This window comes from Ovis aries, chromosome 20, assembly GCF_016772045.2.
Source record: "Ovis aries strain OAR_USU_Benz2616 breed Rambouillet chromosome 20, ARS-UI_Ramb_v3.0, whole genome shotgun sequence".
Classification (NCBI taxonomy): Eukaryota; Metazoa; Chordata; class Mammalia; order Artiodactyla; family Bovidae; genus Ovis; species Ovis aries.
In genome coordinates this window covers 6,962,855-6,972,293 of record NC_056073.1, presented here as the reverse complement: position 1 = coordinate 6,972,293, position 9,439 = coordinate 6,962,855, and positions in this window count along the sequence as shown.

The window sequence follows — 9,439 nt, the reverse complement described above, 5'->3', positions numbered from 1 at the left end:
TTCCAGAAAAATATCTATTTCTGCTTTATTGACTATGCCAAAGCCTTTGACTGTGTGGATCACAATAAACTGTGGAAAATTCTGAAAGAGATGGGAATACCAGACCACCTGACCTGCCTCTTGAGAAATCTGTATGCAGGTCAGGAAGCAACAGTTAGAACTGGACATGGAACAACAGACTGGTTCCAAATAGGAAAAGGAGTACGTCAAGGCTGTATATTGTCACCCTGCTTATTTAACTTATATGCAGAGTACATCATGAGAAAAGCTGGACTGGAAGAAACATAAGCTGGAATCAAGATTGCTGGGAGAAATATCAATAACCTCAGATATGCAGATGACACCACCCTTATGCCAGAAAGTGAAGAGGAACTCAAAAGCCTCTTGATGAAAGTGAAAGAGGAGAGTGAAAAAGTTGGCTTAAAGCTCAACATTCAGAAAACGAAGATCATGGCATCTGGTCCCATCACTTCATGGGAAATAGATAGGGAAACAGTGGAAACAGTGTCAGACTTTATTTTTTGGGGCTCCAAAATCACTGCAGATGATGATTACAGCCATGAAATTAAAAGACGCTTACTCCTTGGAAGAAAAGTTATGACCAACCTAGATAGCATATTCAAAAGCAGAGACATTACTTTGCCGACTAAAGTCTGTCTAGTCAAGGCTATGGTTTTTCCAATAGTCATGTATGGATGTGAGAGTTGGACTGTGAAGAAGGCTGAGTGCCGAAGAATTGATGCTTTTGAACTGTGGTGTTGGAGAAGACTCTTGAGAGTCCCTTGGACTGCAAGGAGATCCAACCAGGCCATTCTGAAGGAGATCAGCCCTGGATGCTAAAGCTGAATCTCCAGAACTTTGGCCACCTCTTGCGAAGAGTTGACTCATTGGAAAAGACTCTGATGCTGGGAGGGATTGGTGGCAGGAGGAGAAGGGGACGACAGAGGATGAGATGGCTGGATGGCATCACTGACTCGATGGATGTGAGTCTGAGTGAACTCCGGGAGTTGGTCATGGACAGGGAGGCCTGGAGTGCTGCGATTCATGGGGTCGCAAAGAGTCGGACACGACTGAGCTACTGAACTGAACTGAACTGAACTGAAAGTGCTGCTGAGCTTGGGGGAGGGATGAGGGGTAAATTCACCTCTAATCTTATTTTTGGACCACTGCTACTTATAGTTCATAAGGATACCCTGTCTAAAAAAGTTCACTGGGGTAACCCTGTGTGGATGGTGACGTTCCAGAGCAGATGGTGGGTCTAGGGTTAGGTGGGGTGTTAAGAAGGGAGAGGGTGAAATTCTCACTCTCTGCCTGCCTGCCAGGATAAAGAGGAAGCATCTTCCACGCTGGCATCTTTGATTCCCCTCTCATATCAGGACACACAGGAGGAATTATGTTTATGACTTAGAGATAAATGCAGTGGACCTGAATTGAGTGTCCCGGCACTGCCCCGTGCTTTGGGGGACCCCAAGGACTGGAGGCAGGGTCTCTGCCCTGAATATATTGTTCAGATTTCCATGGGAAGCAAGATCAAAGCTATACCATCCACAGCCAGGAGGCACACGGGTTGGTTCATGATCTGACCAACTTTTGGCCCCAAAGCCATTCATGAGTTGAAAGTAGTTTGATGTAATTTGAGATCACATTACATGAGCCAGATTCACCATTGAGTTCCTCTCTGGGAAGAAGTAAGGTTCCTTTAAGGCAGCCCAGGGGTAAAAATAGCTTGCGGTGGACTTTGAGTTGCCCTCTTAGGAAGCAGACTTGGATGGCTCCCTGCCCTTTTGGACCCCAGGCCTGCCCTGTGCTTGTCTCCCTCATCTCAGAAGCTTGGACAGGACTCTGCTGGTGGTGGCCACTGGAGGGAGGCGTGAGACTGCCCTCGGGTCCCGGGGAGTGGGCTGGGCTGCTGGCAGAGCGGGGAGCGGTTTGGGTGACCCCACGCCCAGCAGGTGGGGCTGGGCCCTCCTTTCCCCTGAATGTCCATTTAACCTGTGCTCTTTCAGATTGGTTTACAAAGCCTGTGACTCAGAAATGAAAGGAAAGGCAATTTCACACTTTTAATGTCACTTAATCCACCGATCACGGCTTGATTCTTGCCCCTACTTGTCTGTTTTCCCAGCAGCTTCCTGCTTTAGGAGGTTGGGAAGATGAGCTCAAATCATTTAGAGTACTCAGCACTTCTACTTCTTTGACCCTTTATCCAAGATTCCCAAGGATTAACAGAATCCTTAGGCAAGTTATTAGCACATCAGTGCCTTGGTTTCCTCATCCGTAAAATGAGAGGGTTGTGTGAGATAATACCCATAAAATACTTAGAGTAGTGCCTGACACACGGCAAGCACTCAGTGAGTGTTGGGCTTCCTTGGTTACTCAGTTGGTAAAGAATCCGCCTGCAATGTGGGAGACCTGGGTTCGATCCCTGGGTTGGGATGATTCCCTGGAGAACGGAAAGGCTACGCACCCCAGTATTCTGGCCTGGAGAATTCCGGGGACTGTATAGTCCATGGGGTCACAGAGAGTCAGACACACGACTGAGCGACTTTCACTTTCAATAAATGTTACCAGATGTCCTTCTTTGTACTCCTATAACACTTAGATTCTTTCACAGGGCAGTTATTACCTCATGCCATCTCTGTTTGATTTCTCTCTATATTTTCTGTCTTCCTGATAGCATAAGCATACCTTGTGACCAATATCAGGCCTTATATGTAATATGCTCTATGTAAATACCAATTGAATAAAAATAAAGTACTTGTCAGGGTGAAAGTGCAGAGCATCATGCAAAAATATTGTGTTTTGTATAAGATTCATCATTTAGTACCATGTCTCAGCCTATTGATGCCTTGAGAGCAGAAACCACATTCTAATTTTTTCTGATTACAACCTAGCATGTGGCATAAATGCATTCCTCACTTTGATTAGGCCGTTAATACTATGCGATGATGGATCCTAAGAAAGCAATTTGTGATAGTAACTGTTACAAATGAACCCTCTTCCTGATGTTATACCTACGTGTTTACTGTGAGTGTCCCTCAGTGTAGCGCCAACTGGTTTGGAAGAGAGGACCCTGCCCAGAGCTGTATTCAGAGCAGCTTGGGGACAGTCTTGGTGTTCTTGAACTTGTATAAGTTTTTTTGGTCACAGATGAACGGACATCAACTCTTGCAGCTGCTCCACTGGCTCTGTCCAAAGGAAAGCCACTCTCAAAATAGAATCCATGGGAACAAATGGTCTGCCTGATAGACTATTTTGAGGAGGAGGTTGGAGAATCCAAATTTGAAATAATGTTATCAAGGAGAATGAGAAGGATGTGGAATTTGGAGAAGTTTGGGGGTGTGATTCTTTAAAAAAAAAATGATCAGTAGGCCAAGTCCATGGATATGCGCCACCCTAGGAGACCAAACATAGAGTTTCAATATTGGATGCAACCCAATGTTTAACGTTTTACATGTTTCCTACAAAAAGCAAAGTCCTCTGTATCTTAGGGACACAATTTCAAGTTTTCAGAGTAAAAGTCTGGCCTTTAAAATGGTGTTGGAGCCGCAGACATCCACGTTAGAAGCCAGAAAGAAAAACACCAATACGGTATCCTAACACATATATATGGAATTTAGAAAGATGGTAATGATAACCCTGTGTGCGAGACAGCAAAAGAGACACAGATGTATAGAATGGACTTTTCGACTCTGTGGGAGAGGGAGAGGGTGGGATGATTTGGGAGAATGGCATTGAAACAGGTATACTATCATGTAAGAAACGAATCGCCAGTCTATGTTCGATACAGGATACAGGATGCTTGGGGCTGGTACATGGGGATGATCCAGAGAGATGATATGGGGTGGGAGGTGGGAGGGGGGGTTCAGGTTTGGGAACTCATGTACACCCGTGGCAGATTCATGTCAATGTATGGCAAAACCAATACAGTATTGTAAAGCAAAATAAAGTAAAAATAAAAAAAAATTTTTTAATTAAAAAAAAAAAGAAAACATTTAACTCCTTCACCACTGGAACTCCTGGTAGCTCAAAAGACAGACCCAGCTTCAGCCAGATCGCTGCCCTGGACTCCATCCACGAGCTCACAGCCCAAAGCCTGGCTCAGGCTTCCCCCCTCCCTATGGGATCCTAATTTTTCCTTCCCTCTCAGTAAGTTGGGGATGATCCAAATGAGGGGTCAACAAATCAAACAGCAGCATCAGATCCAGCACTGGACCCAGAGTACTGTGTCCGGAACCATTGCTAAGTTTTTCGTGCATGTTCTTACTGCTTTTAATAATAATAAATAATTATAGAGGTAATCATAATGTTTATACAGTTATGCCCTTTGCCTTTTCACTTGTAAGTATTTTCACCCATAACACGTTCATTACCTCTTTTTAAAAATGATTTTGTCTATTTACTTGTTTATGGCCTTCTGGGGTCCTCTGCGCTGCACAGGCCTTCTCTCATTGCGAGGAGCAGGGGCCGCTTTTCATTTTGGTGCCGGCCTCTCACTGCAGCGGCTTCTCCTGTTGCGGAGCACGGGCTCTGGGTGCCTGGGCGTCAGGAGTTCCGGCACACGGGCTCAGCACCCAAAGCTCGAATGTGGGGCTGAGATGCTGATGCTGAGTGACCCAAATATTTGTACAGATAAGACCCTGGCAAAATAGATTTGTCCTTCCCCTGCTCCTGCCACCCAGGGGCAGTCCTGGAAAAACAAAGGAGAGGTTGGACAAAGGAGGGTGCCAAGTTGCCAAAGGGTCTGAGAGAGATCAAGAGACTTAGCCGGGGAAGATTTGAGAGAAATCTTAATAATAATAATATGTAGTTAGTAATAGCTACGTATTATTAATACATTAATAATAATGTGCATTAATTAATAACATACATTAATAATAATATGTAGTTAGTAATAGCTACCTCCAGTACTCTTGCCTGGAAAATCCCATGGATGGAGGAGCCTGGTAGGCTGCAGTCCATGGGGGTCGCAAAGAGTCAGACATGACTGAGTGACTTTCCTTTCACATTTCACTCTCCACTTTCATGCGTTGGAGAAGGAAATAGCAACCCACTGCAGTGTTCTTGCCTGGAGAGTCCTAGGGACAGGGGAGCCTGGTGGGCTGCCGTCTATGGGGTCACACAGAGTCGGACACGACTGAAGTGACTTAGCAGCTTAGCAGCAGTACCCTCACAGGATTGTTATCATGGCCTGGAGTCTAAGAACTCTGCAAATACTAACTTGTTCTATCCTCACAACAACCCTAGGAGATGAGTATTCCAATTAATAAGAGAGAGAGAAAAAGAGAGAGAGGGAAAGGATGGAGAATGGAGAGAGGGAAGAGAGAAAAGCAAGGGGAAGGGAAGGAAAAGTGGAGTGCATCTGTTAACCTCAAACTCTAAGTTATCCCTCCCTTGCCCTTTCTGCTTTGGTAACGATAAGTTTTTTTCCATGCCTATGAGTCTATTTCTGTTTTGTAAATAAGTTCATTTTAGATTCCACAGCAAGTGATATCATATGATATTTGTCCTTCTCTTTCTGATTTACTTCAGTTAGTATGATAATCTCTAGATCCATCCATGTTTCTGCAGATGGCATCATTTCATTCTTTCTAGTAGAGAGAATGGCTGAGTTGTCTTCCATTGTATTCATATACCACATTTTCTTTATCCATTCATCTGTCGATGGACATTTAGGTTGTTTATGCCCTGGGTATTGTGAATGGTACTGCTCTGAACACACCTTTTGAATTATGGTTTTGTTATATATCTCCAGTATTCTTGCCTGGAGAATCCCATGGACGGAGGAGCCTGGTGGGCTGCAGTCCACGGGGTCGCAAAGAGTCGGACACGACTGAGCAACTTCACTTCACTTCACTTCACATATATATACATATATATGCTCAGAACTGGGATTGCAGGATCATATGTTAGCCCTGTTTTTAGGTTGTTTTCCTTCCTTTTTATTGCTGAGTTGCATTCCATGATATGAATATACCAGTTTGTTTAGCTATTCACCTGTTGAAAGAAATCTGTTTTTTTTTTTTCCCAATTTTGAGCTATTTCAAAGAAAGCTGCTGTAAACCTTCATTTACAGTTTTTTGTGTGAACGCAAGTTTTTTTTCTTTTCTTTTTTTCTTTCTGTAACTGTTGCCCAGGAATTCAAGTGCTGGATCATTTAGTACTTGATGTTGACTTTTCAAAAAAAAAAAAAAAAGTCAAATATTTTCAGAGTGGTGTAACCATTTTTTCCTTCCCATCAACCATTTACAGTAATCTAGTTTATCTCTCTCCTTGCCAGCATTTGGTGGTGTCTTCATTTTTCATTTTAGCCATTTTGATATGTGTTTAGTGATATTTTGTGGTTTTGTTTTTTAATTGAAGGATAATTGCTTTACAGAGTTTTGTGGTTTTCTGTCATACATCACCAAGAATCAACCATGGGTACACCCACGTCCCCTCCATCCCAAACCTCCCCGCCATCTCCCTCCCCACCCCACCCTTCTAGATTGTCACAGGGCCCCTGTTTGAGTCCCCTGAGTCATAGAGCAGATTCCCACCGGCCATGTATTGTACATATGCTATTGTAAGTTTCCATGTTACTTTCTCTATACATCTCACCCTCCCCCTCCTCCCCTGTTTTTAGTTTTTTTAAGGAACCTCCATACTGTTCTTCCTAGTGGCTGTACCAGCTTACATTCAGAGTGGGCTTCGTCTTGATTCCAGTGGTGGTGGTGGAGCCTAGAAGCTTTACTGAAACCTTCTAGCACTTTCTGCTATTACATCAACTGATCCATGGAAGTGTTTCATTGGATTCTGCTTTTAGCTTCTGCTTGACTCAGTGAAAAATCCAGGATAAAGTATCATGTGTGAAGTTTCTTGATTTTGTGGGTAATGTGATGCTATATGTGTGATGTATGAGATTATATTAGAAATGCTTCAAAGGTCTTACCTGTCTCAGGGAAGGAGTGTTGGCCTTTTATGCCAGGGATTTCTTGCCCATTTTTATCCTTGTTTTTCAGTTCTCCTTATCATCTTGGCTTTAGCTCTGTGGTTTTATTAAGGCCACTGTTGTGACTGAGCTTCTCAGTGAACTTGACCCAGCACCTTCCAGTCCCAGAGACCTCCCAAGGGACAGGGGAGTGAGAAAAGGGCTGGACGAGCTGAAAAGAGGGAATGAGAAGGTCAAGTGTTGGAAATGCCACCCCACTAAAACCACCCACTCAGTGGTAAATTCCAGCAAACAACTTTCCAGGTGTTGCTGAATTTCCAAGATATCAATGCAATCCCTAAGGGCAAAAATCTTAAAAAGAAACCAGAAACCAGTATGGGAAAAAGGGCAGTCCTGGGAACCCACACAGAGCTGCTCTGTTGTGCTTCTTATACACGAGTCATCACAGACCATGGCTATAAACAGAAAAATGTCAGTAACTGGAAATGCGGAAGTCTCTTTGGCTCAGACAAGGTTTCCGCCCCTAGGATGTGAATGATTTGTGCCACAAATAACAGCAGCTTCCTCTGACACTGCGGTGGAGAAATTCCACGGAGAAGGGAAATACATTCATTGCCACATCTCACCCGGTTTGGTCATTTGTCCTGTCTTAGAAGGCCTAACTGCAAGTCCACCATGTGAAACAAAATGCAAAGACAAAGACCCAGAGCATCACCTCTGGCCCCACCTTACTTTGCCCACACCCTCCCCTGCATCTGCACAAGCAGCCTGTGAAAATCCGGGGTCCTTGTTCTACACCCCTTCCTCATCCTCCTCCGTCAGGCTACTTTCATCTTTTCTATGTAAGATGCAATACTCTATTGACTGTAGTATTTATTTGTTTGGTATGTTATGTCATTCCAACTGTTGATATTTTTATGAGAAATAGTCATTTGAAGGGGACGACAGAGGATGAGATAGGTGGATGGCATCACCAACTCGATGGACATGAGTTTGAGCAAGCTCCGGGAGCTAGCAAAGGACAGGGAAGCCTGGCGTGCTGCAGTCCATGGGGTCGCAAAGAGTCTGAAGCCTCACACGACTTACGGACTGAACAACAACAAAAAATTGGTGAATACACTGGGCGGACAGCTGCGGAAATACCCCGCTCCCTCTGGCGGGCTCCGACGCTTGGCGGCTTCTCTGCCCCGCCCTCTAGCGGCGCAGGGGTGTCGGCGCGGGGCTGCTCCGCTCTGCACCAGGCTGCCAGGGACGCGTTTTCCACTCCTGTTTCTCAACTTTTCCCTTCCAGTCGTGAGAGTTCTTGCTCAAGTTCTTGTTTCTTGCCAGAAGAGGGTCACCTTTAGTGGACGACATCGGTCTTGGGCCCTACTTGGAGTAAAAGTGCTTTAAAAACGTAGAACATCCGGCTGCAAAGAACATGCCCATTTGCAGTAACCAGGATGGGATCCAGGCCCCTCGACGAGAGCCTCCGATTCAGCACCGTGGGGGCCGATGGCGGGCTGTTGGGGAGCCGTAGCCGGGCCGGGGCGCCCTTCTTCACCACCCGGATGTCATTCCCAGCTGTCAGGAGGGAGGTAGCCTTTCTGTTCTATTCAGGCTCTCAGCGGGTTGGGACGGTGGGCCCATCCGCGTGCAGAGGACAGTGTGCGTTACTCCGCCCACCAACTCCAACACTTCTCTTTCCCGGAAACACCCTCGCAGACACCCGGGAACACCCTCACACACCCAGGAACACACAGACACCCGGGAACGCCCTCACGGACACCCGAACGTCATGTTTAACCAGCTTGTATGAGGAAACAGCAACCCACTCCAGTGTTCTTGCCTGGAGAATCGCAAGGACAGAGGAGCCTGGGGCGCTACAGTCCACGGGGTCGCAAGAGTCGGACACGACTGAGTGGCTAAACCATGGGCATCTCAAAGTTAATTACCCATCATAGGGAACAAATATCTCACTGAAGAAGTAACAGGACAACAGGAAGCACTGAGTGAGCGTGATAAAGAGAGGAAGTGAATGGTGGCTAAAGGAAAACTTGTCCGTCTTGCACATGGTCTAAGATGAAGAATTCTCCATTGCTAACGATTACTACTGGTACTTTGTAAACCCAGTAGGGCCGCCAACCAAAGACCGCAAGAAGCCAAGAAGGCCCTTCGGAGATGCTGCGTCTCAGTCTGTGGCTCAGAGGTGATCCCCCCAGGAAAGGGCAGGGAGGGCCCCGAACAACCTGAAGGAACCGCCGAAGAGGGACCAAAGGGAGCAGTTGTCGGATGCCCATCTGAGGGGGATCCTGGAAATTAAAAGGTGACTCGTAAGAACGATAAAGTATTTTGCCACCCTTGCTACCCTCCGTGTATTAGTTTTTATGTTTATACTACTTTCTGTGTGAAGACAGATTTTACCTAGAAACCATTTCAGGTGTTGGCTTTGAAGTGACGTTTCAGGTCAGGTGCACGTAAAGCTTACATGGAAGCTTTAATGCATCCCTGGCGCTTAGAGAAGCAAGGGGG